Source organism: Stenella coeruleoalba (genome assembly GCF_951394435.1).
Source record: "Stenella coeruleoalba genome assembly, chromosome: 7".
Lineage (NCBI taxonomy): Eukaryota > Metazoa > Chordata > Mammalia > Artiodactyla > Delphinidae > Stenella > Stenella coeruleoalba.
In genome coordinates, this window is record NC_137153.1 from 26478135 (window position 1) to 26504841 (window position 26707).

A 26707-nucleotide genomic window follows, 5' to 3' on the forward strand; every position below is an offset into this window, starting at 1 on the left:
TCATGGGGGCCCCACCCTTATCACCTCATCTAAACTTAATTTCCTCCTGAAGTCCTACCACCAAATAGCATTACTTGTGGGCTTCAACATATGAATTTGGGGTGTACATAAACATTCAGTACATAACAGGTGATTGTCCCCACATTTATCATTGGATTTTAAGATAATCATAGAGCCCACATCCCCAGCTTATGTAGGATGTATGCACCTGTACACTGGGAGAGGGTTAACCACTCCTCTCTGAGAATCAGAGTTCAGTAGTCCTGAGAGAAAACTTGGCAGGCAGGAAACTCTCTCTCTCTCTCCTTCCTCTCAGGCCTCTTTTGGGATATAATCACATACCATGCAGTTAATCCATTTCAAGTGTACAATTCAACAGAGGAGTCCCTTTGTAAGTGTTGCGGGAAGGCTATTCTTAAATGAAACAAAAATGTGATAAAGAAGAATGTTTGGGAATCTTTCACACATAAAGAGAATTGATTAGTGACAATGACACCACCAGCTCAAAAACAGGAACACTGATGCTGTGAACGAGACACCTAGGTTATTTTGTGAGAAATGCTTCATAGATAATTCTGAATGAATGTTGGCTGTTGTTCTTTGTTGGTTTAAATATAGGTCTTGGCCATTTGTATGCTTATATTGTTTTGGATGTTTTCTTGTACTCAGTTCAATTCAAAATGGGGTTATTTGCAGTTGAACAAAATGGGGGATAATTTCACTGTGGGTCTAACATTTGGCTAGGACACAGGTAAGATGAATGTTATGAGAAAGAAAGAGTGGAGGCATTGGCTAGGTCCACACTGACTAAGTCTCTAACAGGAAAGCTTCTGTGTTTAGTTTGGAGTTTTGTAATGTAGACTCTAATTCCATTGTCCATCTTATTTAGGCTGCTTTGGGGGGATGGTGACTGTCTTTTTCCCTGTACTCTGTGTGCTCTCACTACCTGCTGCCTCTGTATACAGACAGGCAGCTGCAATAATGAGGTGTGATAAATCAGGTGCTGAGCTCATGGCAGGAGTTACAAATTATTCAAGACTTTCACAGGGGAGCTTAGACTAAGACTATCCAGGTAATGCTGCAATCAATCACAGAGTAGAAAAACTGCCTCAGTCTGCCAAGCGAAATCATAGAAGGCTCTCTCAGAACAATGCCAGGTGACCTCGTGGTGGGTGAAAGCAGCAGGAAAATCATAAGGTGATAGGATACTATTTGGGCTGCCTCTCCTAATGGAAATTTTGAGTGTATTACCTGGACTTTCCATCTTTTCTAGCAGAAACGATTGTGATAAAATTACCTTGGAAGAACATTGGAAGTTTATTTTTGAGACTAGTCATCTCTTGTTCAATAGTAAGTGAATTTCACTATGCTTGAAGTATTATAGTCAGTTTGAGTTATAAAAAAATGCAGAACACATTGTCTTTAATTAGGAGATTCAAAAATTCCAATATTTTCTTATTTCTATCCCTCTTGTCAAGGAAACAAAAACTGCACATTGTAATATAAAAATCAGAGTTATTCATTTGTTCCTGGTCACTTACCTTCAAGTGTCTGAAGGAGGAGGGGAAGTATTGACAGGTGGGTCTCCATGAAAAGTTACATGTTTAAATAAGTTGTTTCAACCTAATTATATAGGATTTGTACTTTTTTTTTTTTTTTTGCGGTACGCGGGCCTCTCACTGCTGTGGCCTCTCCCGCTGCGGAGCACAGGCTCCAGACGCGCAGGCCCAGCGGCCATGGCTCACGGGACTAGCCGCTCCGCGGCACATGGGATCCTCCTGGACCCGTGTCCCCTGCATCAGCAGGCAGACTCTCAACCACTGCGCCACCAGGGAAGACCAAGATTTGTACTTTAAACTGATGCCTTTAAAATTAATGTCAAATACAAAAAAGTGTTATGTTAATCAGAAGTCCTCAGATGCTGGCCCTAGTAGCATGGAATAATTTTGGAACAAGGAACATGCTTATTATTATCCTTATTATCTACTTTAGTAATTCACATGGCAAGAGTATTGTACTTAGCCTGTGTGGTAAAAATGTTAAGTTATCAATACAGGTGCTGTATAAACATGTTCATTGATAAAACTAGTATGTTTAGAGTTTAGAGATTTCTATATGAAATCAGGAATATTTACACTGTGAAAAGTGAGAAGTGAAAAGAAAGGATCTTTCACTTGTGAAAATTAGATATTTGGAGTTCTAAATGTTAAGACATTGTTAAATTGATGCCTACAAGTCTCCATTTCCTGTATACACACCTCTTTGAAATACATGGCTTTACTGTCCATTTTTTAAGAGGTAGAGTCTTTTATCCCATTTATTTACCTAGAATGGCCTTGTGACCAGCTTTGACCAAAAGAATGTGGAGTGAGTAATATTTGTGACAATCTGATCTAGGACTCAAGGGGACTTGTAACTTCCTCTTACCCCATAGAATGTAGTGTGTCTGTGTGAGGAAGCTTGGAAGAGCCTCATAAAGGGTGAGACCACGTGGAGCTGAGATGGGATCTTCCAGCTGAGGTCCCTCTGGATGCATCAGTCCCCAGTTGAACAGCCACATGAATAATCTCAGATGAGACAAGCAAAAGAACTTTTCAGTTGAGCCTGGCCCAAATAGAATTGTGAGCAAATATAATCCTGTTTTAGCCCCTTCTGGGGTACTTTGTTATGCAGTGATAGATATCTAACACAGTTATTCTAAATGCCAGCATGCAGGGTTAAGTCTAGTAAAAGGACTAAGAATTCATGATCTTGATCTTTGTTTCTCTTAAATGCTCCATGTAACTAGTTTTCTGTTTTTGATCAACTGTTGTAAGGTACTACATGGTTAGGAAAGCTCAGCATTATCAACTTACAGTCAGCTGTCCTTAAGGCATTTTATATATTAGCCAATCCCACTATATGACTCCCATTACCTCCCTATGTTTAATCATACCTCTCCTTCCAGTCTGGCGTCCTCTCTTTGTAGACAAAAAGACTACAGGGTCTATGGTTTGTTGATCTTTCTGTCTCCGGTTCTCAGCAGAGTGCCTTTCACATGTACTGTTCAGTGGGCGATTATTGATTGATTGGGTACATCTTTGTTGTGCTTCTGCCAGAGTCTATGGTCTTTGCTGGCAGGTAACTCATTCTCTGACTCCAGGATCCAGATAGCTGCCTGGCCCATGACAGTTAATCAATGCATTCTTGGGATTGATTGATGCCTTTTGCTTATTTCTCTAATCTCTGTCAAGGAAAAGTAGAGGAAAGTTATATACAGAAATAAATGATTTTACTTTTGTGAGAGCCAAAAAAGTACAGTGTGAATCCATCACCTTCAGTGAATTCCTGGCTCAGACCACTGCATGTTAAATGGTAAAGTAACTGCAAGTACTCTAAGACGTCTGCAGTGAGAAGGGGAGCACCATTTCAGGAACAGGTAATTGTAAGTTACCTTTTAAAATCTCCAGTTGGTGCATATATTTAAAAGTGAAATATGCATTGCTAGTGGGCTCCATCTCACAAAAGTGAGAGCTTCCTGCTCTTCCTGTCAGTGCCTGACAGTTCATGTTTTTCTTAATACTCATCAGTATCCCTTCTGTCCCCTACTAGAATAGGTGACTTTAAGAAGAGGACCTCCACGTGATGGTGACATGGACTGGAAGGATTCTGAGGGAGATGTGGGAACAAATTGTCTCACTTCCGTTCTGAAAGTGAGCAGAAGCACAGCCAAGTAGTAGGGAAGAGCCGGCAGGGCTCTTGGGTTGTAGGCATTGTCCCACTGTATTCAGAAAATCCCCTCTGGCTTTGTTGGATATTCCCTGTTAGATTCTTTAAAGTAACAAAACAACCCTCTGTTTTGAGGAAGAGAGGAAAGTGACTGATGTGTGACATATGGACTGCCCACATACTCATTAAGGGTCATATAATGTATGCAGTCAAAACTTTGGAATTGGGCTTCTCTGGTGGCACAGTGGTTGAGGGTCCGCCTGCTGATGCAGGGGACACGGGTCCGGGAAGATCCCACATGCCACGGAGCGGCTGGGCCCGTGAGCCATGGCCACTGAGCCTGTGCGTCCAGAGCCTGTGGTCCACAATGGGAGAGGCCACAACAGTGAGAGGCCCGTGTACCGCAAAAAAAAAAAAAAAGAACAACGCACAAAAAATCTTTGGAATTAATGAAAAGAATGTTGGTGGTAGAGATTTAGGAAGGATCTAGAAGCAGGTACCCTCTTGAGGGGGTTGCACATTCTAGTGACTACCTAAAGAGCCAGAACTCATGCACATGAATCATTAGCATCAGGCCAGTGAAAGAGGATTCTGGGAACAAGCCAGCTCTGAAGATGGAAAAGCATTCCTTTTACCAGAAAAGTATGACCCTAGGCCTAAATGAAATACATTTAGATCTCACTTAGATTGTGACATCCAGATGTCTGAATTAGGAAAATTACAAGTTTGCTGGATGTTCCTATTTCAATATGGATTGAGGTGATAAACATCACGTGCAAAGATTTTTGGAAAGTACAATTTGATGACCTCAGCATGCAGGGAATAGACCAGAATTCCAAATCTCACAGATGTTTTCTTTTGGCTGATATTAAAAATAGTACCTCCAAACTTTGTTTTGGTTTGTTCTCACCTTTTGGCTATTGTGAATAGTGTTGCTATTAATATTTATATAGAAGTTTTTACTTCCACACCTGTTTGAAATATATACCTATGAGTAGAATTGCAGTAATTCTAAGTTTAATTTTTTTAGGAAATGTCAAACTGTTTTCCATACTGATTGTACCATTTTCTATTCCCACTAGCATTGGACAAGGGTTTTGATTTTTCCACATCCTTGCCAACAGTTGATATATTCCACTGTTTTGATTATAGCCATCCTAGTGGGTGTAAAGTGGTATCTCATTATGGTTTTGATTTGCATTTCCCTAACGAATAATGATGTGGAGCATCTTTTCATGTGCTTGCTGGCCATTTGTATGTCTTCTTTGGAACAATATCTATTCAAGTGCTTTGCTTATATTGTAACTGAATTGTTTGTCTTTTTTGTCATTGAGCTTCATGTAGCTTGATGTTTCCCATTCTTGTCCTTTATATGAGTGAGATGGTGCAGCAGGTAGTCTCTTGTCATGGGTTCCTTTTGCATAATATTGTGTTTTTGTATTCATCTGTATTATTACACATAGTGGTAGAGCATTTATGCTCGTTGCTGTGTTGTTTTCCACTTTACATTTGCAATTTATTCTCCTTTATGTTTTTGATGGACATTTCATAGTTTCCAGTTTTGGGCTATTCCAAATCACACTGCAATAACAATTCTAACGGCTCATAGTGAGCATTTCTATACATGCCTGTTGGTGCTGGCAGCTGTGGAAGGATTGACTGACAGCAGTTTATGCCACAAAGCAATCAGTCTGAGGGATCTGGAGCCTTGGACACAGATGTTATCATGGGTTATTGTTTCTGACGGAGTTGTTTCCTTAAAGGAGGACTCATGACACTTAGCAACCACCTCTCTCTCCAGTTGAAAGCATGTTGATGCGTAGGTGTCTGCACCTCCAGGTTATAGGGTTTCCTTTTTCTTTTTTTTATTGAAGTATTCTTGATTTTCAATATTATATTATCAGTAGTTTCAGGTGCACAACATAGTGATTCAATATTTTTATAGATTATACTCCATTTAAAGTTATTATTATAAAATATTGGCTCTGTTCCCTGTGCTGTACAATAGATGCTTGGAGCTTACTTATTTTATACATAGCAGTTTGTGCCTCTTAATCCCCTACCCCATTTTACCCCTCTCCCCTTCTGTCTCCCTATTGGTAACCACTAGTTTGTTCTCTATAACTGTGAGTCTATTTCTGTTTTGTTGCTTTTGTTGATCATCTGTTTGCTTTATCTTTTAGAGTCCATATATAAGTGAGAGCATACAGTATTTGTCTTTCTCTGCCTGACTTATTTCACTAAGCACAGTACCCTCCAGGTTCATCCATGTTGTTGCAAATGGCAAAATGTCCTTTTTTTTAGTGGTTGAGTAATATTCCATTATATATATATATATATATATATATATATATATATATATATATATATATATATATACACCACATGTTCTTTATCCTTTCATCTGTTGATGGACACTTAGGTTACTTCTATATCTTGGCTAATGTAAATAATGCTGCTATGAACATTGGGGTGCCTGTATCTTTTTGAATTAGTGTTTTTGTTTTCTTTGGATATATACCCAGAAATGGAATAACTGAATAATATAGTAGCTCTATTTTTAGTTTTTTGAGGAACCTCCATTCTGTTTTCTACAGTGGCTCACCAATTTACCCACCACCGTGTGTTAAGATTCCCTTTTCTCCACATCCTCACCAACCAGGTAATAGGGTTTCTCAAGGTCAGAAATAGTCTTATTTTTGTTAATTCCTCTGTCACAAACAGGATTGTGCCTTCTGTAGATTTAATAGATGCAGGAGGCGTATGGACTAGATACTTATGGAATGTTAATAAAAACGAAAGATCCACATACAATAAACATCTTAAGACTTGCTAAGGCATGGTGTTTTCTTTCTTTTCTACTTGTCCCTAGAACTTCTGAGTCTGTAATTTCTTGGACTCCTGTCTGGAATGCCCTTATATGCAGCTAATCAGCATCTTTAACTCTGCTCCATGTGGAGATCCAGAGTGTAGACTTTCTGCAGTAGCCCTCTGCGGACATCTTTACACTAGTACTAGACAGCTATTTCTTAGCACTTTAGCACTTTAAAAATACTTTAGATTAATAGTGATGAGAGTGGACATCCTTGTCTTGTTCCTGATCTTAGAGGAAATGCTTTCAGTTTTTCACCATTGACGATGATGTTTGCTGTGGGTTTGTCATACATGGCCTTTATTATGTTGAGGTAGGTTCCCTCTATGCCCACTTTCTGGAGAGTTTTTATCATAAATCGGTGTTGAATTTTGTCAAAAGCTTTTTCTGCATCTATTGAGTTGATCATATGAGTTTTTTTTCCTTCAATTTGTTAATATGGTGTATCACATTGATTGATTTACGTATATTGAAGAACCCTTGTATCCCTGGGATAAATACCACTTAATCATGGTGTATGATTCTTTTAATGTGTTGTTGGATTCTGTCTGCTAGTATTTTGGTGAGGATTTTTGCGTCTATATTCATCAGTGATATTGGTCTGTAATTTTCTTTTTATGTGATATCTTTGTCTGGTTTTGGTATCAGGGTGATGGTGGCCCCATAGAATGAGCTTAGGCATGTTCCTTCCTCTGCAGTTTTTTTGGAAGAGTTTGAGAAGGATAAATGTTAGCTCTTCTCTAAATGTTTGATAGAATTCGCCTGTGAAGCCATCTGGTCCTAGACTTTTGTTTGTTGGAAGATTTTTAATCACAGTTTCAATTTCATTACATGTGATTGGTCTGTTTATATTATTTCCTCCTGGTTCAGTCTTGGAATGTTACACCTTTCTAAGACTTTGTCCATTTCTTCCAGGTTGTCCATTTTATTGGCATACAGTTGCTTGTAGTAGTCTATGATGATGCTTCGTATTTCTGTGATGTCTGTTTTAACTTCTTCTTTTTCATTTCTAATTTTATTGATTTGCGTCCTCTCCCTGTTTTTCTTGATGAGTCTGGCTAAAGGTTTATCAATTTTGTTTATCTTCTCAAAGAACTAGCTTTTTAAAAAATTGATCTTTGCTGTTGTTTTCTTTGTTCCTATTTCATTTATTTCTGCTCTGATCTTTATGATTTCTTTCCTTCTACTAACTTCCATACTAGCATTGGAAGTCCTATCCATGGCAATCAGAGAAGAAAAAGAAGTAAAAGGAATCCAAATCGGAAAAGAAGAAGTAAAACTGTCACTGTTTGCAGATGATATGATACTATACATAGAAAATCCTAAAGATGCCACCAGAAAACTACTAGAACTAATCAATGAATTTGGTGAAGTTTCAGGAGACAAAATTAATGCACAGAAATCTCTTGCACTCCTATACACTAACAACAAAAGATCAGAAAGAGAAATTAAGGAAACACTCCCATTCACCATTGCAACAAAAAGAATGCAATACCTAGGAATAAACCTACCTAAGGAGGTGAAAGACCTGTACTCAGAAGACTATAAGACACTGATGAAAGAAATCAAAGATGACACAAACAGATGGAGACATATACATGTTCTTGGACTGGAAGAATCAATATTGTGAAAATGACTATACTACCCAAAGCCATCTACAGATTCAGTCCAATCCCTATCAAATTACCAATGGCATTTTTCACAGAACTAGAACAAAAAGCCTTAAAATTTGTATGGAGACACAAAAGACCCTAAATAGAAGATGTGGTACATATGTACAATGGAATATTAGTCAGCCATAAAAAGGAACAAAATTGGGTCATTTGTAGAGATGTGGATGGACCTAGAGACTGTCATACAGAGTGAAGTCAGAAAGAGAAAAACAAATATCATATAGTAACACATACATGTGGAATCTAGAAAAATGGTACAGATGAACCAACTTACAAGGCAGAAATAGAGACATAGATGTAGAGAACAAATGTATGGATACCAAGGAGGGAAAGTGAGGGGTGGGGAATGAATTGGGAGATTGGGATTGACGCATATACACTAATATGTATAAAATAGGTAACTAATGAGAACCTGCTGTATAGCACAGGGAACTCTACTCGATGCTGTGTGATGACCTAAATGGGACGGAAATCCAAAAAAGAGGGGATATATTTATACGTATAGCTGATTCACTTTTCTGTACAGAAGAAACTAACACAACATTGTAAAGCAACTATACCCTAATTAAAAATACTCTACATTATTTTGTTAGTTATTTCATAATGACTCTGAAGCAGATAAAATTCTTAAGTGATGAATTTGCCTTTATTTCCTTCAAAGTAAGAAAAAACATCAACATGACTCCTCTTATTAGGTTGGAGGATAAAAAATACTTCTTGATTTATAGTTTGAAGGGACAGGTTGTATAATATGTATGTCCTTATCATTATCTTTTTGTCTTGTATGCCACTAATAAAGAGATCAAACAAGATTTCTTTAGAAGAAAAATATCCGAATGGCAAAATAACATATTTTTGCGAGAAAACCTTTCTTAAAACTCTCACTTGGCCATATGAGTTTGTTTTTTTTGGAAGTTCTATTCCTATGACTTTGAAAACATCTCTCTATTCATCATGAACATATGATACATATGAGATATTTATTTAGTCCATTTATAAACTATTCCCTGTCCTGGCTTAATCGTGGTGTGTTATAGATAATTTAGTAGATTTATTTGTTAAATGTATGTGCCTCCTGTTCTCAGACACTACTTAGCATAGTGAAAAAATGGGGATTTCAGAATTGGACAGACCTAGATCTCTTTATTTGTGGAGTGTCCACAGACAACTTACTTAATCTCCCTGAGTCTTCGCTCCTGCATATTTAAAATAGGAATGACATTTGCCATGGAGGGTTGATATGAATTAAATTCCATTAGCAAAAACAGTACAAAGAGCCCACAACACACTAATCAAGTAAGAATTACCTTTCCTTGCAAAAGTGTTACATGCACACAGGAAAGAAACATGGTACCTAAAAACAAGAAATGCTAAACACCTAAGGATTTGAAGGAACGGTTCACAAAGAGAAAGATGAAACATTGCCAGAAATCAAGGGCTGGCTCAGTCAGGATTAATGTGAACATGGGAATTGGTCTTTCTCTGACTGGGTGGTGGTGTTTGTGCAGGTGGGGTCAGTCTGGGCCGGACCTGCAGAGCTGTGTGCACAGTGGGGTTGGCTGTCCTCACTTCGCCCTCAGGAATGGATGCTCCTGGGAGTGGACATTGGGAGGGGTCCTTAGAAGAAAGAAACCTAGAAGGGTTATATTTCTTCAGAGTGTTTTTAATTGATAAGCTCTGCAATGTGCCTTTGGTGACTAGGTTCTCCCATTCTTGGAGGATGAGAGCAGGCAGGAGGAATAGCCATCTCTCAAGAGACAGAAGGATCCCATTCTCCTTCCTTTTCATCTGACTTGTACAGAGAATCTGTCTTTCTCAAGGGTACACAGAGTAAAAAGACCTTCTAAAACTCAGTCAAGCCAGAGCGACTCCGAGTTTTGGAGAAGTGACTGACAACTGTGGCAGCTGTAATCAGAGCCTCTCCTGGGAACCCTGAGACCCACCACTGTCCTGTAACTTCCACTGCAGCTCCTCAGGCTCTTTTCCCAGGAACCAGAGTTCTTGCTCTGCTCACTGACTTGGTGGCCCTGCCTGTATCATCATACTTTTTTTCTGGATCCTTCTTCCTTGGTTTTATAAATATAATGCATCCTGAACAACACGTAAATAGTAAAATACGCATCATCAGAAGTTAATTCCAAGCTGTCTTCATTATTTATCCCTTATGTAGTTTAGGAAGGTATTTTAGACTTTTCAAGGTGCTGCTACCTGCTGCCTTGTTGTCTGATGATGAGTTAGGGCCATGGTTTCTGTTTATTACTGGGTCCATTGCATATTCTGAGCCACTACTCTCCATGTGAGCTATAGCATTGGGAGAAGGTTTCAAGGTATGTTGCTCTTGCAGTAGATGCTGGACAAATCTTGTCGAAGGGGCACAATATGTTTACCTAGTAACTCTCAGACACAGTGAGCCCCGCCTAGAGGTGAGTTCTTTTTCTTTTCTGAGGATGTCTCTGGGATCTCTTCTTTCCATTTTTACAAGTAGTTCTGCTCTGAAATTGGGAAAGTAATTCAGTTATGTTTATGGCCACATATTGGGTGTCTTGGGCATTGCTTCAGGCCCTGTGTCCTAACTACTCTACTAGAATGGACCTGGGTGTATTTCTCTACAAAGTGGCACTTTGTTATGTGACAACTGGAAAAGATTGACATGTAAAATTCTTACTTTCTTAGCATAGAATTTCATGTGGTCTATCATGATCCATTTTTTAGTACCCTTACCTTACAGAAAGAAAAGAAAATGTAAGGCAATCAGTGCTGTTGTTTTCACTTGCCTCAGTTAAGATTGATGTCAGGAATAAATCACAGATCCCAGGTCTAGGATCCCTGGAAATCATTCCTTCTAAATTCTCTGATGGTGAAATCATCACTTACTTTGCTCTCTTCCTGGTAGAACACTTTTGTATGTAATGGAAGTTAAATAGTATTGTTTATCCACTGGCTTCGTGCAGCAAATTGTGTGAAGGTAGTTATGTTATTATAATTGCTGTTTTTGTTTTATACATTCAGTCATTATTTATTTAGTGCCTCCCATATGTCAGGCACAATTCTTGGCATCAGCTATATAATAATGAACAAAATGGCCCACGATACGTGCCCTCAGGGAGCTCTGTGATTGGAGGTACTCCAACTTCATGGAGAAATAAACACAATGCAGAGAGATTATGTAACTTGCACAATCACCACCATTAGTTGGTCAACAAAGTTGGGATTTAAACCTGAGACTTACCTTAAAGCTAAGATTCTATTGATTTGTCTTGAAACTTGTAAATGATCCAAATAGTGGGCATAAAAAAAACACGTTCCATGGGGAAAAAGTAGTATAAATATTATTTTAAGTGTTAAAAAAAAAAGGGAAGAACAAATCCCCACTAAAAAGTTTATGATTTATTCCTGACTTCAACCTTAACTGAAGCCAGTGAAAACACTGGCACTGATTATGTTTTCTTTTCTTTTAGTAAGGTAAGAGTACCAGGAAAATGGAGGCAGACCTATTTTAGGGAATATGCCAGATAATAGAAGTGGTGGGGACAGGTAAGTGTATGTCAACCACTGAGTGTAATTCACTCATAGAAGAACATTACCTCTCATGGATGAACTGCTAAACCTCACAGGGGGACAGTGAAGCAGAAAGAGCCTGCAGAGGAATTCAAAATACAATCATATCTGCTTAAGATGATAGAATTTTCTGAGGGCCAGAAAAAGAAAATCAGTGGGGAAAAAAAGTTATTTTTTCAGGCACTTGGTGGAAACCAGAGAGTAATTCTCTGGACTTGAGGTATCAGTAGAGAAGTTGAAATAGATCACGAGTTACTTAGTAGGGACATAATGTTATGAATAGGCATATTCTCTGCCCTTCACAGCACTCTGCTTTTCTAGAATAGAGATGCACTTGGATTAATGATAATTAGGCCATGGTTTTTCTTGTCTCAGTAATTAATGTCCTGTCGCTTGGGAGGCTGCTTGATACAGTACTCCCTTCCCACATCTGTGGGTCTGGAATAGCAGGGGATGGCTTTCTGAGGAGGAAAAAAGTTGTAACAATCAAAGGCTTATAATATTAAAAGGGATGAGATATTTTTTACATTGCCTGCTTTGGTCAGTAAAATGTTTCAGTATTAAGAGGGGAGGGGAATCCTGTTTTCAAAGTGAAAACATAATACATTCAGTAGAAAAACAAAGAGATAAAAAGAAGATCGTACACTTTCCTTTGGCATTTGGCAAAAATCAGTGAGTTGATTTTAATATTCTTAGAAGGTACCTGTTTTGCAGTTTGGCAGTTTCTTAGAAAGCCAAGCAGACACCCATCATACAAAGCCATCTTATAATGCAGCCATTCTGCGCCTAGATATTACCCACGACAAATAAATCATATATCCACACAAAGACTTGTGTATGGATGTTCATAGCAGGTTTATTTGGAACAGCCCAAACCAGTAAATAACCCATATATCCGTCAACAAGTGAATGGATAAAGAGAGTATGATATATCCCTGCAATAGAATAATGCATGACAATAAAAGGAAGTAAACTGTTGGTACACACAACAGCATGATTAATCTCAATTATGCTGAGGGAAAGAAGCTAGAAAAAAATACTGTATGAGTCTATGTGTATGAAGTTCTAGAAAATGCAAATAAATCATTACAAAAAGTAGTTAAATGTTTGCCTGGGGATGGAAGGAATGAGGGGAGTAGGAAGGGGTTACAGAAGGGCATGAGGAAACTTTTGGGGGTGATGGATGTGTTCACTATCTTAATTAGGCTGATGGTTTCATGGGCACACATATATCAAACCTATGAAACTGTACACTGTAAGTGCAGTTTATTTTATGTTACTTCTACTTTATTAAAGGTTTTAAAACATTTGTTTTGAAAATAAGTCTAAAACCATGCTTAAGTTTCATAGTTGCAGTCCAAAAAGCCAGTAAAGAAGGCAAAATTGTAATTTAAAAAATATCTCATTTTTCATCATAAAATTTCATTTTTGCTTGACAGTAGAAAATAATCTAGTCAATTTCAGATTTCTCAACTCATTGCAGAAATTTCTCAGGCAACGCAAGGTTTTGCTGTGGGAATCCAAGTTCTTTGTGTATCTGTTTTTATGCGAGGGGCTTACATGCATTATGGAATGGGGAGTTGGTAAGGGGTGGAAAGGAGCCCCTGACCCATGCCTTGCTGGCCTCTGTCATCAATGCCATTTCTATACATTGTTTCTTGGCATAAAGATGTCCAGGTCACCTTGGGCAGTGATACTGGTCAGTCTGAGCACTTGCTCAGTTCCCTCTGAGTCTTCTGGAATTGGCATCCACCTCAACTTTTTGTAATGCCAAGATTGTTGCATTTTGGAGGCTGCCTCCCCTATACCCTTGCCAAATAGCAGTTACATGTCTCATATTTCATTTGAGGGATGAACATAAATGAAGAAGGAAATACACACTGATTTGGAGCTCAGTTGTTCGCCCAAGATCCACAAGGCAGAGTACCTCGGGCCATTTTCTTTCTTTTTTTTTCTTCATGTGATTTGGTTAATTTATTGTTTTCTTTTCTTTATTTTTATTGAAATATAGTTGTTTTACATTTTATGTTAGTTTCAGGTGTACAGTAAAGTTATTCAGTTATACATATGTATAAATATATGTATTCTTTTTTACATTCTCTTCCATTATAGGTTATTACAAGATATTAAGTATAGTTCCCGATGCTATACAGTAGGCCCTTGTTTTTTACCTATTTTATATATAGTACTGTGTATAAGTTAGTCCTAAACTCCTAATTTGTCCCTCTCCTCCCCTCCCCTTTGGTAACCATAAGTTTGTTTTCTATGTCTGTGAGTCTATTTCTGTTTTGTAAATACGTTCATTTGTATCACTTTTTTGTAGATTTCACATATAAGTGATATCATACAATATTTGTCTTTGTCTGGCTTACTTCACTTAGTATGATAATCTCTAGGTCCATCCATGTTGCCACAAATAGCGTTATTTCATTCTTTTTTATGGCTGAGTAATATTCCATTATATACACACACACACACACACACACACACACACACACACACACACACACCCCACTTGGGACCATTTTCTTGATTCTTGGGAACCTCTGTAAAATGCTGGTAACAGCTGCCTCACAGGGTAGAGGTTAGCAGTGAAGATGCTGGAGAAAATACTTGGACTTCAGAGGCACTCAGCACATGGCTGTTACTTCTCTCCTCACGTAATTATCTGTCAATGGAACTGTAGCAAAGGTCATGCAGAATCGTGGGGTTAGGATAATCCTGATGTCTTTTTTTCTTAATAATCTGCATCTCATGGCTTTCCTACAGCAACAGTTCATGAAATACTTCAAGATTATTAGAAAAAGAAAAGCTGCTAGAAAAATGCAAGAACATTAATATAGTAACAATGCTACTTTAGTTTTATTTTTCCCACACCTACAAGTCTTTTCTTCCTTCTCCTCTTCTCTTTTTCAATGCTTGGTTTGCTCTAGATTCTGCATGACAATTAAATTATAGCCAAAATAATTATCCCAGTGAGGCTAGAGACGATTTCATTTGTACAGAGCACATTCAAAGAATAAAATAGCTCATAAATGTTCTTTGTGAAAATATTTATACTCAAACTATTAAAACATTGGAAGAGAAAACTGTAATCTTGAAGAAATTATACTTTTGTTGGCTGGTGCTAAAGTCACTGTCCTTCTCCACATCACATGATTCAGCTTTCAGAAGTGCTCCACAAAGAAGTGGCTGAATGAAGTGTAGAAGTGGTTAATTGTGGGAGATCAAAATTCAGTCTGACTGTCCTGGCCCTCAGGCTCTGGGGGAGCTGCCTAAAGACCCCCTACAAGGGACTGCTAGGAAGGCTGACCGTGCACATCCTGGAGAGGTGAAGGATTCGTCTTCACTTGAGCATGTTTTAGGGAGTGACTCAAATCCTGAAACCTCATGGAAACTGCTTCACAATCTATATTTTTTGTTTAATGAATTGATGCCATATTGACATTTTATCTATAAGACAATGAGAGTCATCTTAGAATAAGTTCTTTCACTTCGGGACATTTCCCACTCCAAAAGGGCTTCTGCTTAATGAGAAACAGGGGACAAGGTATGTAATAGCTAATATGCTTCATGTAACCACCACTGAACCTGTTAGGAAGAGGACTACTTTAAGAATCAGTAGAAGCAAATGTCCATCAACAAAGAAATGGATAAAGAAGATTTGGTGTATATATATATATATATATATATATATATATAGAGAGAGAGAGAGAGAGAGAGAGAGAGAGAGAGAGAGAGAGGGAGAGAGACACACACACACACACACACATATATATATATATATATATACATATATATGTGTGTATATATATACACACACAATGGAATATTACTCAGCCATAAAAAAGAATAATGCCATTTTCAGCAACATGGATGGACCTAGAGATTGTTATACTGAGTGAAGTAAGTAAGAGAAAGACAAATATCATATGGTATCATATGTGGAATTTAAAAAAATGGTACAAATGAACTTATTTACAAAACAGAAATAGAGTCACAGATGTAGAAAACAAACTTATGGTTACCGGGGGGGAAAGCGGAGGGCGAGGGATAAATTGAGAGATTGGGATTGACATACATTACTACTATATATAAAATAGATAACTAATAAGAACCTACTGTATTGCACAGAGAACTCTACTCAATAGTCTGTAATGGCCTATATGGGGAAAGAATCTAAGAAAGAGTGGATATATGTATATATATATAACTTATTTCCTTTGCTGTACACCTGAAACTAACACAAAATTGTAACTCAACTAGACTGCAATAAAAATTTAAAAGAAAAGAATAGGTAGAATATTCCATGCAAGGTCCAGGCCGAGCCTCTTCCTTTTTAGTCCACATGCAGGATTTACTTTAAGCATCCCACCTGTGTGTGATCAGCATTCTACTGCCCTTTTAAAAAATAATGGCAGGCATAAATCCCCTCGTGTTCTTTCAGATGCAAACACTGACTTAAGGAGATTGTTGCTCTCTCCATTCCCTGGTGCTTCTATCTTAACTGCATACATACAATGCAGGGATAATGTTTTTGGATTACCTTAAAGTTCCAAAAAGGCAAGAGTGTGGAGAAAAGAAAAGCCTTGTACAGTGTTGGTGGGAATGTAATTTGGTACAGCCATAATGGGAAACAGTATGGAGGTTCCTCAAAAATTTAAAAATACAACTACCACATGATCCAGCAAAAAAGTGAAGGAAATAGGACTGTCACTGGGAAGCTGAATCAGGATAATTTAGCAGTGATTGGAAATGCTAATATTTTCCAATATTAGCATGTTTAATGTTTTGAGGTATTTCTTTTATGCCCCCAAATGTGTATTGTTGTTGTTGTAAAACATTTAATCCAGTCCTTAATAAACGTATTCAGTGAACACTTCTTTGTGACCACTCACGACCAATCCTGAGCTGTCAGAGGAAGGGGTGCTCAACAGCCTTAAGGCCTCTCTGAAATGGCGTGATCCTGTTTCTCCCTGGATGATGGCATGTAGACATAGGACACCTGTGACTCCCACAAAGCAGACAGCTGGGTAACATATGTGTCTGTGCGTATGCACGGTCCTTAATGGACACAGCCAGACACTAAGAAAGGATTAAGGTGTTGATTCTATTTTTTCCAGTATGTACAAAGTTTATAGAAATTATGTTTAAAAAATAACTTGAACTGTGAATCATCCTTCCTACATCTTTTTTTACTTCCTTCTAGAATTTGGGCAGTTACTGAATTCCATGTTTATTCTAAGTTTTAATAAAACAGATTTGCATTGAGGACTGCTGAAAGTACAAAAAGGTTACATAAAGCAGGGCGTATCCATTACTTCATTGTACATGAAAGCAATGCAACAAAACATCAGCTAAGGAGGCAGCTGTGGGGTCCTTGAGTCATTTGGGTGAAAGATGGTAATACCCAAGCCAGGAACATTGGAGTAGAAATAGAGGGGAAGTGTGAAACAGGTGTCAACTTTTCCTCCTCTGCACTCCCAGTATTTATTCCTCCCTTCCACCATTCCCTACACCACATGCCTGCTGCTCCCGTTCTCTCTTAATTCAATGTCCAAAAATGAGGCCCCAAAGTTAAGCTTTTCATCCGTCCTTAGTCCTGGATTTAGAGTAGACTATTATTTCAACTTAAGCTGATAATCAATTATTTGTCAATTTCCATAGCATAACATATTTTTAAATGGTTATGAGTCTGTCATCTATTTAAAATTCCAGAGAGGAAAGAGTTTAAAGTTTTCAAATTATTATAGAGGATTGCACTGCTTTAAAGTTAGATTTGTTTTCCCAATTTATTAGCCATGCTGCACTGGTAGAATTTAAGAATCTTTAAGTGAAAATAAGATTAGTTGTATCTTTTAACTATTCAGTCTTCTGCTGTGAGCTCTGTGGAAAAATGTAAAATGACCCAAGACAGTGTACATGTGTCCAGGCCCAAGGAGGTTTCTCTCAAGGAATCTAATATTGTGCATTTCCTGGCAGTGTTTCAGTTCTTATGGTGGAGTAAGCCTAGAACACAAATGACTGGGAATTGCTGAATATTAGAGAAATAAGCTTTTTCTTCTGATCACTGCTTGCCCAGTGGTCCATCCTCGTGCTCCTCTGTATCTCCTCTCCATGCTGCCCCTGTTTCTTCTACTGAGTAGTTGAGAATCACAGCAAGTCAGTGATGGTCTTTGTGTAAGTCAAGATGGGGCTCTGAGGCAGCTCATTTCCTTATACAGAGCCTTCTCCCTCAAAAGGAACCTGGATGAAGTAGTCAAAATAGTTTCCCATGGTTTCCTGAGCTTGCTTCTGGCTGCAGTGTCTGCTCATTTCCAAGCATGATTTAATACACAGTAGTTTGTTTTAATATCATTACAATGAAGACATAGAATTCTTTATCTCTCTCTACACCTGGAATGACATTAACTAGCGTGGAATGCTAGAGTTTATTAAGCCATCTTTATTTCTACTAATAGCCCAGCAATGGCAATCAGCCTGTAAAATGCTGGTTACTTTCAGCATTAAACTTCTGCTGCTTTCAAGTCAGGGCTGAAACATCATGGGAGGAGAAGAGAGAATTGGGGCAGACACAGAATAGGAAAAGATGATAGGATGAAATGGAACAGCTCTACAAATGAGAATATTTGAGCTTTATATTATAGAGTACATTTGTACTCACAGCTCATAATAATCACAATATTTTCAAGGACATTTCTTTTGCTAAAGGTTCTGTTGTCCAAGTGAGCACTTACATATTTTACTTGGTTTTAATGCAGCATTTATTGGGATGTTTTCATATTTTCAAAACCCTAATCCTAAAAATTATTTTTTGGACATCTATACATCTATACTCTGTAGTGTGTGTGTATGTGTGGTAGGGTATGTATGTGTAGTATGTGTATTCATGCATGGGTGTATGTATGTGTAAGTAGGTGTGCATGTGTATAAATATGTTCATGTGTATAAGTAGGTGTTTATGTGTGTAAGTCGAAATGTATGTGTATATATATATGTGTACGTTTCTGTTTTCATGTTTACATGTGTACATATGTGAGTATTTGTGTGTAAGTAGGTGTGTATGTGTGTGGATATGTGTGTGTCTAATTCTTTTGTGGCATATACATTCAAATGTCACAAATGTGACGCATGTGACAGCGACCACAGGATCAAAGTTTTCATGTTTGTTATATTTTCTGAAGACTATAACCTCAACTTTGTGCACCATGTTGCTTGGAAGACATAAAGTTACAAAACGAATGATCTAGTTTGTACATTTGACTAATAATAATCTATTTGTTGACAGCTCCTGTTAACATGGATGTCATTTTTTCTTGTTCTTATATCAGTCAAGTGGCTTCAGAAAGGTAATTTTTTATTCTAAAAACATACTAACTTGAACAGTGTTACAGTTATCAGGTTTGGAAAATATATATCTTCATACCTATGATCATTATTAGTATGCTGAATTCATGTTTTCTTTTACTTTTTTTTGTTGTTATTGTTGGAGGCTTTATGTTAAGTGACACAGTCCCTGGAGATAAAAGAGTTTTTACTCCATAGCTGCTGAAATCCGAACCAAGAAAAAATGTCCTGGACACAGGTTTTGAGCTATGAGAATGTCTTTATTCTTGTGATGTCTGCTGAAAAGCATTAAATGAATGAATTAGGTTTTTAATCTCACAACTGGCTGTTTTGAATGGATGAAACATTCTAACTCACATTTTTATAAACCCGGAAATAATTAGTTGCACCTTCATTTTTTCCATTTTTAACTGCATTCTAAAATAAATGCTCTGGAATGGAAAAACAATGTGAAATGAGGGACAGCACAGAGTTTTGTGAGCCCCATATATGATGGGGTGTGGAGGGTGGGAAGATCTTCCTTCAGATCCAGATTCAAAATGTCCCTTGATAGAAGGTTTCCAGATTATAAGAAAAATTTACCAAATGCCATTGGGTTTATTAATTTTATAGTCTTTCTAAGAACTAGTTTTAGCAATGTTAAAACTATGTATGTTTCTTCTTCATTGATTTCTGCTCTCATCTTTATTTTTTCTTTCTTTCTTTTGCTTTAGCTGTTCTTCTTCTTGCTTACACAGATGGATGCTTAGATTATTGTTTTTAAAAAACTCTTTTCAGATATGCACATTTAAAGCTATTATAAATGTCCCTCTAAGCCATCCCACAAGTCTTGATTTTCCATTATTTCATTATCATTCAGCTCATAATATTTTAAATTTTCTCTTCCATTTTATTATTTGACCATTGGATTATTTAGATTGGTGTTTCACAATTTTCTAACATAAGAATGTTTTAGTTCCCACTTTGATTATTATTTGTTTATAATTATTGATTTCTAACTTAATTCCACTGTGGTCATAGCACTCCATGATTTCATTCCTTTGAAATTGTGGAGGCTTGATTTATGGAACAGCATTTGGCAATTTTCACATATGTTCTATGTACATATATGAAAAGAATATGTATTCTGAAGAATCGGACAGAGTTTTCTTTGTAGATGTGTCCATTAGATTCAAGTTCTGTCTAATCTATTCATTTAGCCTATCCACTAAGCTCCTAATTTCAATTATTACTTAAATTGGATGGTGAAAGCCAAGGCAATTCTATAATTCATCTCAATAAATTTTAGCTACAAGAGGGAAGACTGTAGTCAAAATAAAGCCATTACTGGAAACAAAGTAGATGTCACTCGTTTTAACCAAGAGAATGGAGTGTTTGCTATTTTGGGGGGATGGCACAGTGACTTCTTTTTCTGTACTTAGAAAACAGTTGTGAATTGCCTTCACTTTTTCTCACTTCATCATTATCTCAGAGTAATCTTTCTTGGCATTGATTGGTATTCTGTGATACCTTTTGGTATTTATGTCCAGGCTTACCTCTGGATATCATCAGGGCTGTTGTTGTTTTTGCTTTTTTTTTTTCTCTCACAAGACAAATGAAGCATGGGAGAAACATTTAGCTTCAATTGGAAGGCATCATTCTAGAATTTTAGAAATCAATGGAAAAGTACAGGTCTTCTAGACAAACCCATACATCTGTTTGTATGAAGGACAAACAGATTAACAGAGTAAGTGCATTGTTAGCTTGAATGTATTTTCTAAGATTTGCTTAGCTCCCCTACTCCCATATTTTATACTTGTTATATTTTGATATAGTAAAAATTCATAAATGTGAAGACCACCAGTGAGATTTCAGTTCATCCATCTTCCCTTAAATACTTTCTCAGCCTGGGAGCATTGATTCCCTTTGCTTAGGATTTAAATCCCATATCAGTACACCTCCTCAACTCTATTCAGTAGGAAACTGGTGAAATGATATCAGAGTGGGATGACATAAAGCCAAGAAGACATCCACATGCACAAAAATACTGTATATAAAGTCTGCTCATAATTTGAATACAAAGTGTTTCAATAAAAAAGAATTTAACCACTGCTAAATTATCCATATACTGAGTAAAAGAAAAAATGTTACCCTAATAAAAAGAGTGTAGACATGATAGCCCATGAAGCCATGTGGGATGAAATTAAAAATAGAGTATGTCTCCAGAGATTATCAGGCAACACTTTTTTCAAGTTTGTATTGTATAGTATTTTTTTTTACCATTCCTTTTTGTGTTGATAAATCAATCATGTCATATTGTATCATATATTGTGTATTATATGTCATTTCATATCATATCATATCAATCAGTATTTTTTACCATTCCTTTGTATATTGATACATTAATCATGTCATGTCATATTACATATCATTTATTACATATCATATCATGAAATGTTTCATTTGATGGTCATCTATCTGAGAGCAAGTTGCGAGATTTCCACACTTTCACTGAGTCCTTCACTGACATCCAGCTTGACCTTGACAAGTATATCTGACCTCCCCGCTGTGTTAGAGATCAGTGTGTGAAATAATGACAACTACTGAAGATTACTGGGTAATGTAGACAGTGTGCAGTGGATCGACCAGTATAGACTCTTAAGTCCATTTCCTACATCTAATAATGTGTTCAAGTGATTGGTTTTGGCCTCAAAACTGAAATACTTCTCTTTCTCAACTTGCTGTTCACACATTATCTTCCAATGGCAAGTGCTGACAACTACAGATGCTGCTTTCACTAAAACTTCATTATTGACTAAACTCCCCTCATCTTAGCTTAAAACCCCTGAATTGGGAGAAAGTGTATCCGATCTGCCTGTGCTTAAGCTGGATCACAGCAGTTGCTTGGCCTAATAGCTGAGACCCTTTCTCAATATGCCAGTTTGTGAGTGTGCTCAGTGGTTGTGCACCCTAGGTATATTGATCTGATGTTTAATTTTGTCTAATATTTTTACTCTTCTGCTTACTAGTCAAGTCACTATATCCATAAATTTGACTTAATGCGTCCATTTTTCTTTTCTTTCTTCAGAACTGTTTACCTGATCCAAAACACCTTCCAGTGGATTTTCTATATGTAAAACCTGTTTTTTAAATTAGTAAATAAAACTACTGCCTTCAGAATTTTGCCTCAAAAGCAACAGGATCCTTTCAACAATCTAATGTAAATGCAAACCACTGCATTCTTAACTAAAAGCCATTGTCCTGGGATTGGTGTGTGCTGCTGTTCACCAATCTCTGCTAGATGCTGCCTGAGGTCCCCCTTGCTTCTACACCCTCACACATTCCCCCTGCAGCTCTGATGCTGCTGGAAGGTCCGGAAGTTCCTTCACTGTATTCTAACTGGATCTGTGCTCTTACTATGGACTTGGGGTCCCTACCAATCCACAGCTGCATGGTGTTTGCAGGCTAGTAGGGGGAGAATGGTTCACTTACCTGTGTAATCTGCCCTCTGCCTACAAGGTGAAACTCAGGGCTGACGGGGTCCCTCTGAGTTTCAGAGTTTGGTGAAACAGATATTCTAGAGTTTATTCATGGTTCTCCTTCTCCCTGGACAGGCCACACACATGTGCTTTGCCTGACAGAGCCCAGAGCCCAGAGCCCATGGCTGTTTTGGATTCTGGTTTGATTCCTTAGAAAAGGCCAGGAATCTGGTTCATGTTAGTGTTCTCCAACACTTCTATCCTTCTCCTACTCAGAAAAAAGTTTTCTGAGCATGAAGATACAGTGTGTATATTTATGCGTTTTCAAATTAAATGTATGTACTATGGTTCTGTAATTTATATGCAAGACAAAAATTATACAGATATAGGAATTTTAAAAGAATGAGAAGAGAAGGAATACAAATGGAAGTTCTAATATTTTCTTCCTGCATCCTACTATACTGTCTTGTCCACTCTGACTGGTGGGCTTCCCCATCAATATGTCTCTTAGTGAGTCTCCATGCCGCTCAGGTGAGGGTGTGTGTGGGGACATGGGGGCAAAGCAGGGATGGTATTTCCAGGAACTGGATTTTGTGTACTTTTGACTTCAACTCTCAAAATCTGCATGGATGACCTTGAATTTCAGGTGGACTCAAGATTCAGACAGTTATGTTCTTCATGATGGAGTTCTATCCAGAGAAGTGGATGTGGATCACACTACATTTCATTGTTTTTCCTGGAAATGTCTTTCTCTTGTTATTCTTTTCCTCTTAAACCATGTTATGATGAAAAATAACAGACTGCTATCAAAGAAGGGTAGTATACTCTTAAATACTTAAGTGGCAAAATGACTTTTTTTTTCTTTGCTAAAACAGTAACACGTACCATAACCTCGTGGTGGTGGAAATAATTTACACTAGGTTGATCATCTGGATGATCTATGAAAAGGATTCTTTCACACAGGTTATATGATGTAGCAGAGGAAGCATTTGGTCTGCGTCAGTTGTGGAAAGTGAATATCTGTATGTTTTGGGGAATCTCTGTCTCAGGGTCCCCATTTGTTCATTAGGTGACCAGACTACAGAAGAGGGCATTTTTCACAGAACTAGAACAAAAAATTTCACAATTTGTATGGAAACACAAAAGACCCCGAATAGCCAAAGCAATCTTGAGAACGAAAAATGGAACTGGAGGAATCAGGCTTCCTGACTTCAGACTATACTACAAAGCTACAGTGATCAAGACAGTATGGTACTGGCACAAAAACAGAAATATAGATCAATGGAACAGGATAGAAAGCCCAGAGATAAACCCACGCACATATGGTCACCTTATCTTTGACAAAGGAGGCAGAAATGTACAGTGGAGAAAGGACAGCCTATTCAATAACTGGTGCTGGGAAAACTGGACAGCTACATGTAAAAGTATGAGATTAGATCACTCCATAACACCATACACAAAAATAAGCTCAAAATGGATTAAAGACCTAAATGTAAGGCCAGAAACTATCAAACTCTTAGAGGAAAACATAGGCAGAACACTCTATGACATAAATCGCAGCAAGGTCCTTTTTGACCCACCTCCTAGAGAAATGGAAATAAAAACAAAAGTAAACAAATGGAACCTAATGAAAGTTAAAAGCTTTTGCACAGCAAAGGAAACCATAAAGAAGACCAAAAGACAACCCTCAGAATGGGAGAAAATATTTGCAAATGAAGCAAATGACAAAGGATTGATCTCCAAAATTTATAAGCAGCTCATGCAGCTTAATAACAAAAAAACAAACAACCCAATCCAAAAATGGGCAGAACACCTAAATAGACATTTCTCCAAAGAAGATATACAGACTGCCAACAAACACATGAAAGAATGCTCAACATCACTAATCATTAGAGAAATGCAAATCAAAACTACAATGAGATATCATCTCACACCAGTCAGAATGGCCATCATCAAAAAATCTAGAAACAATAAATGCTGGAGAGGGTGTGGAGAAAAGGGAACCCTCTTACACTGTTGGTGGGAATGTAAATTGATACAGCCACTGTGGAGAACAGTATGGAGGTTCCTTAAAAAGCTACAAATAGAACTACCATATGACCCAGCAATCCCACTACTGGGCATATACCCTGAGAAAACCATAATTCAAAAAGAGTCATGTACCAAAATGTTCATTGCAGCTCTATTTACAATAGCCCAGAGATGGAAACAACCTAAGTGTCCATCATCGGATGAATGGATAAAGAAGATGTAGCACATATATACAATGGAATAGTACTCAGCCATAAAAAGAGACGAAACTGAGCTATTTGTAATGAGGTGGATAGACCTAGAGTCTGTCATACAGAGTGAAGTAAGTCAGAAAGAGAGAGACAAATACCGTATGCTAACACATATATATGGAATTTAAGAAAAAAAAATGTCATGAAAAACCTAGGGGTGAAACAGGAATAAAGACACAGACTTACTAGAGAATGGACTTGAGGCTATGGGGAGGGGGAAGGGTAAACGGAGACAAAGCGATAAAGAGGCATGGACATATATACACTACCAAACGTAAGGTAGATAGCTAGTGGGAAGCAGCCACATAGCACAGGGAGATCAGCTCGGTGCTTTGTGACCGCCTGGAGGGGTGGGATAAGGAGGGTGGGAGGGAGGGAGACGCAAGTGGGAAGAGATATGGGAACATATGTATATATATAACTGATTCATTTTGTTGTGAAGCTGAAACTAACATACCATTGTAAAGCAATTATACTCCAATAAAGATGTTTTAAAAAAAAAAAAAAAAGAAGAGGCCACAGTCATTTTTTGGTAATGACTTTCCTTCATTATCCTCCTTCTCCTGTTCCCTCCCTACTCCTGCTCTCCTCCTTCTCCTCTTCTTCTTCCTCACCTAATCTCCTTCACCTAAAGTCCCCAGTAAGTCCCCAGACAGACAATGAAGGAGGGCTATAGAGTGTAGGGTGGTGAAAGGCAGTGTCATCTAGGAGTAAATAGAGGGAAGGAGCAGCACCCATCACTTTGGCCAAGTTTTGGTTCCTACTTCAATTATGGACAAATCTTTTAGGTGGTATCCTGGCCATGGTCAGCAGACCCTAGACCTGCCTGTCCTTCTTGATCTACTCTTTGCAAATCCTTTCATCAAATAGCTTTGGGGGAGTCCTTCCACTTGTTTTTTTTCTTTTTACACATCTTTATTGGAGTATAATTGCTTTACAATGGTGTGTTAGTTTCTGCTTTACAACAAAATGAATCAGTTATATATATATACATATGTTCCCATATCTCTTCCCTCTTGCGTCTCCCTCCCTCCCACCCTCCCTATCCCACCCCTCCAGGTGGTCACAAAGCACCGAGCTGATCTCCCTGTGCTATGCAGCTGCTTCCCACTAGCTATCTACCTTACGTTTGGTAGTGTATATATGTCCATGCCTCTCTCTCCCTTTATCACAGCTTACCCTTCCCCCTCCCCATATCCTCAAGTCCATTCTCTAGTAGGTCTGTGTCTTTATTCCTGTCTTACCCCTAGGTTCTTCATGACATTTTTTTTCTTAAATTCCATATATATGTGTTAGCATATGGTATTTGTCTCTCTCTTTCTGACTTACTTCACTCTGTATGACAGACTCTAGGTCTATCCACCTCAATACAAATAGCTCAATTTCGTTACTTTTTATGGCTGAGTACTATTCCATTGTATATATGTGCCACTTCTTCTTTATCCATTCATCCAATGATGGGCACTCAGGTTGTTTCCATCTCTGGGCTATTGTAAATAGAGCTGCAATGAACATTTTGGTACATGACTCTTTGAATTATGGTTTTCTCAGGGTATATGCCCAGTAGTGGGATTGCTGAGTCATATGGTAGTTCTATTTGTAGTTCTTTAAGGAACCTCCATACTGTTCTCCACAGTGGCTGTATCAATTTACATTCCCACCAACAGTGCAAGAGGGTTCCCTTTTCTCCACACCCTCTCCAGCATTTATTGTTTCTAGATTTTTTGGTGATGGCCATTCTGACTGGTGTGAGATGATATCTCACTGTAGTTTTGATTTGCATTTCTCTAATGATTAGTGATGTTGAGC

At 37.8% G+C, this 26707-nt stretch overlaps 1 long non-coding RNA gene across 1 annotated transcript in view; it reads left to right on the forward strand.

The window, feature by feature from the left end:
• LOC307189221 overlaps positions 1 to 22578 on the forward strand; it is a 98239-nt gene extending 75661 nt beyond the window's left edge. The window contains exons 3-4 of the long non-coding RNA XR_013829123.1: positions 19100 to 19160; positions 22226 to 22578. This is a non-coding gene — a long non-coding RNA (uncharacterized lncRNA). The remainder of the gene's footprint in view (positions 1 to 19099; positions 19161 to 22225) is intronic.
• Positions 22579 to 26707: the final 4129 nt, after the last annotated feature.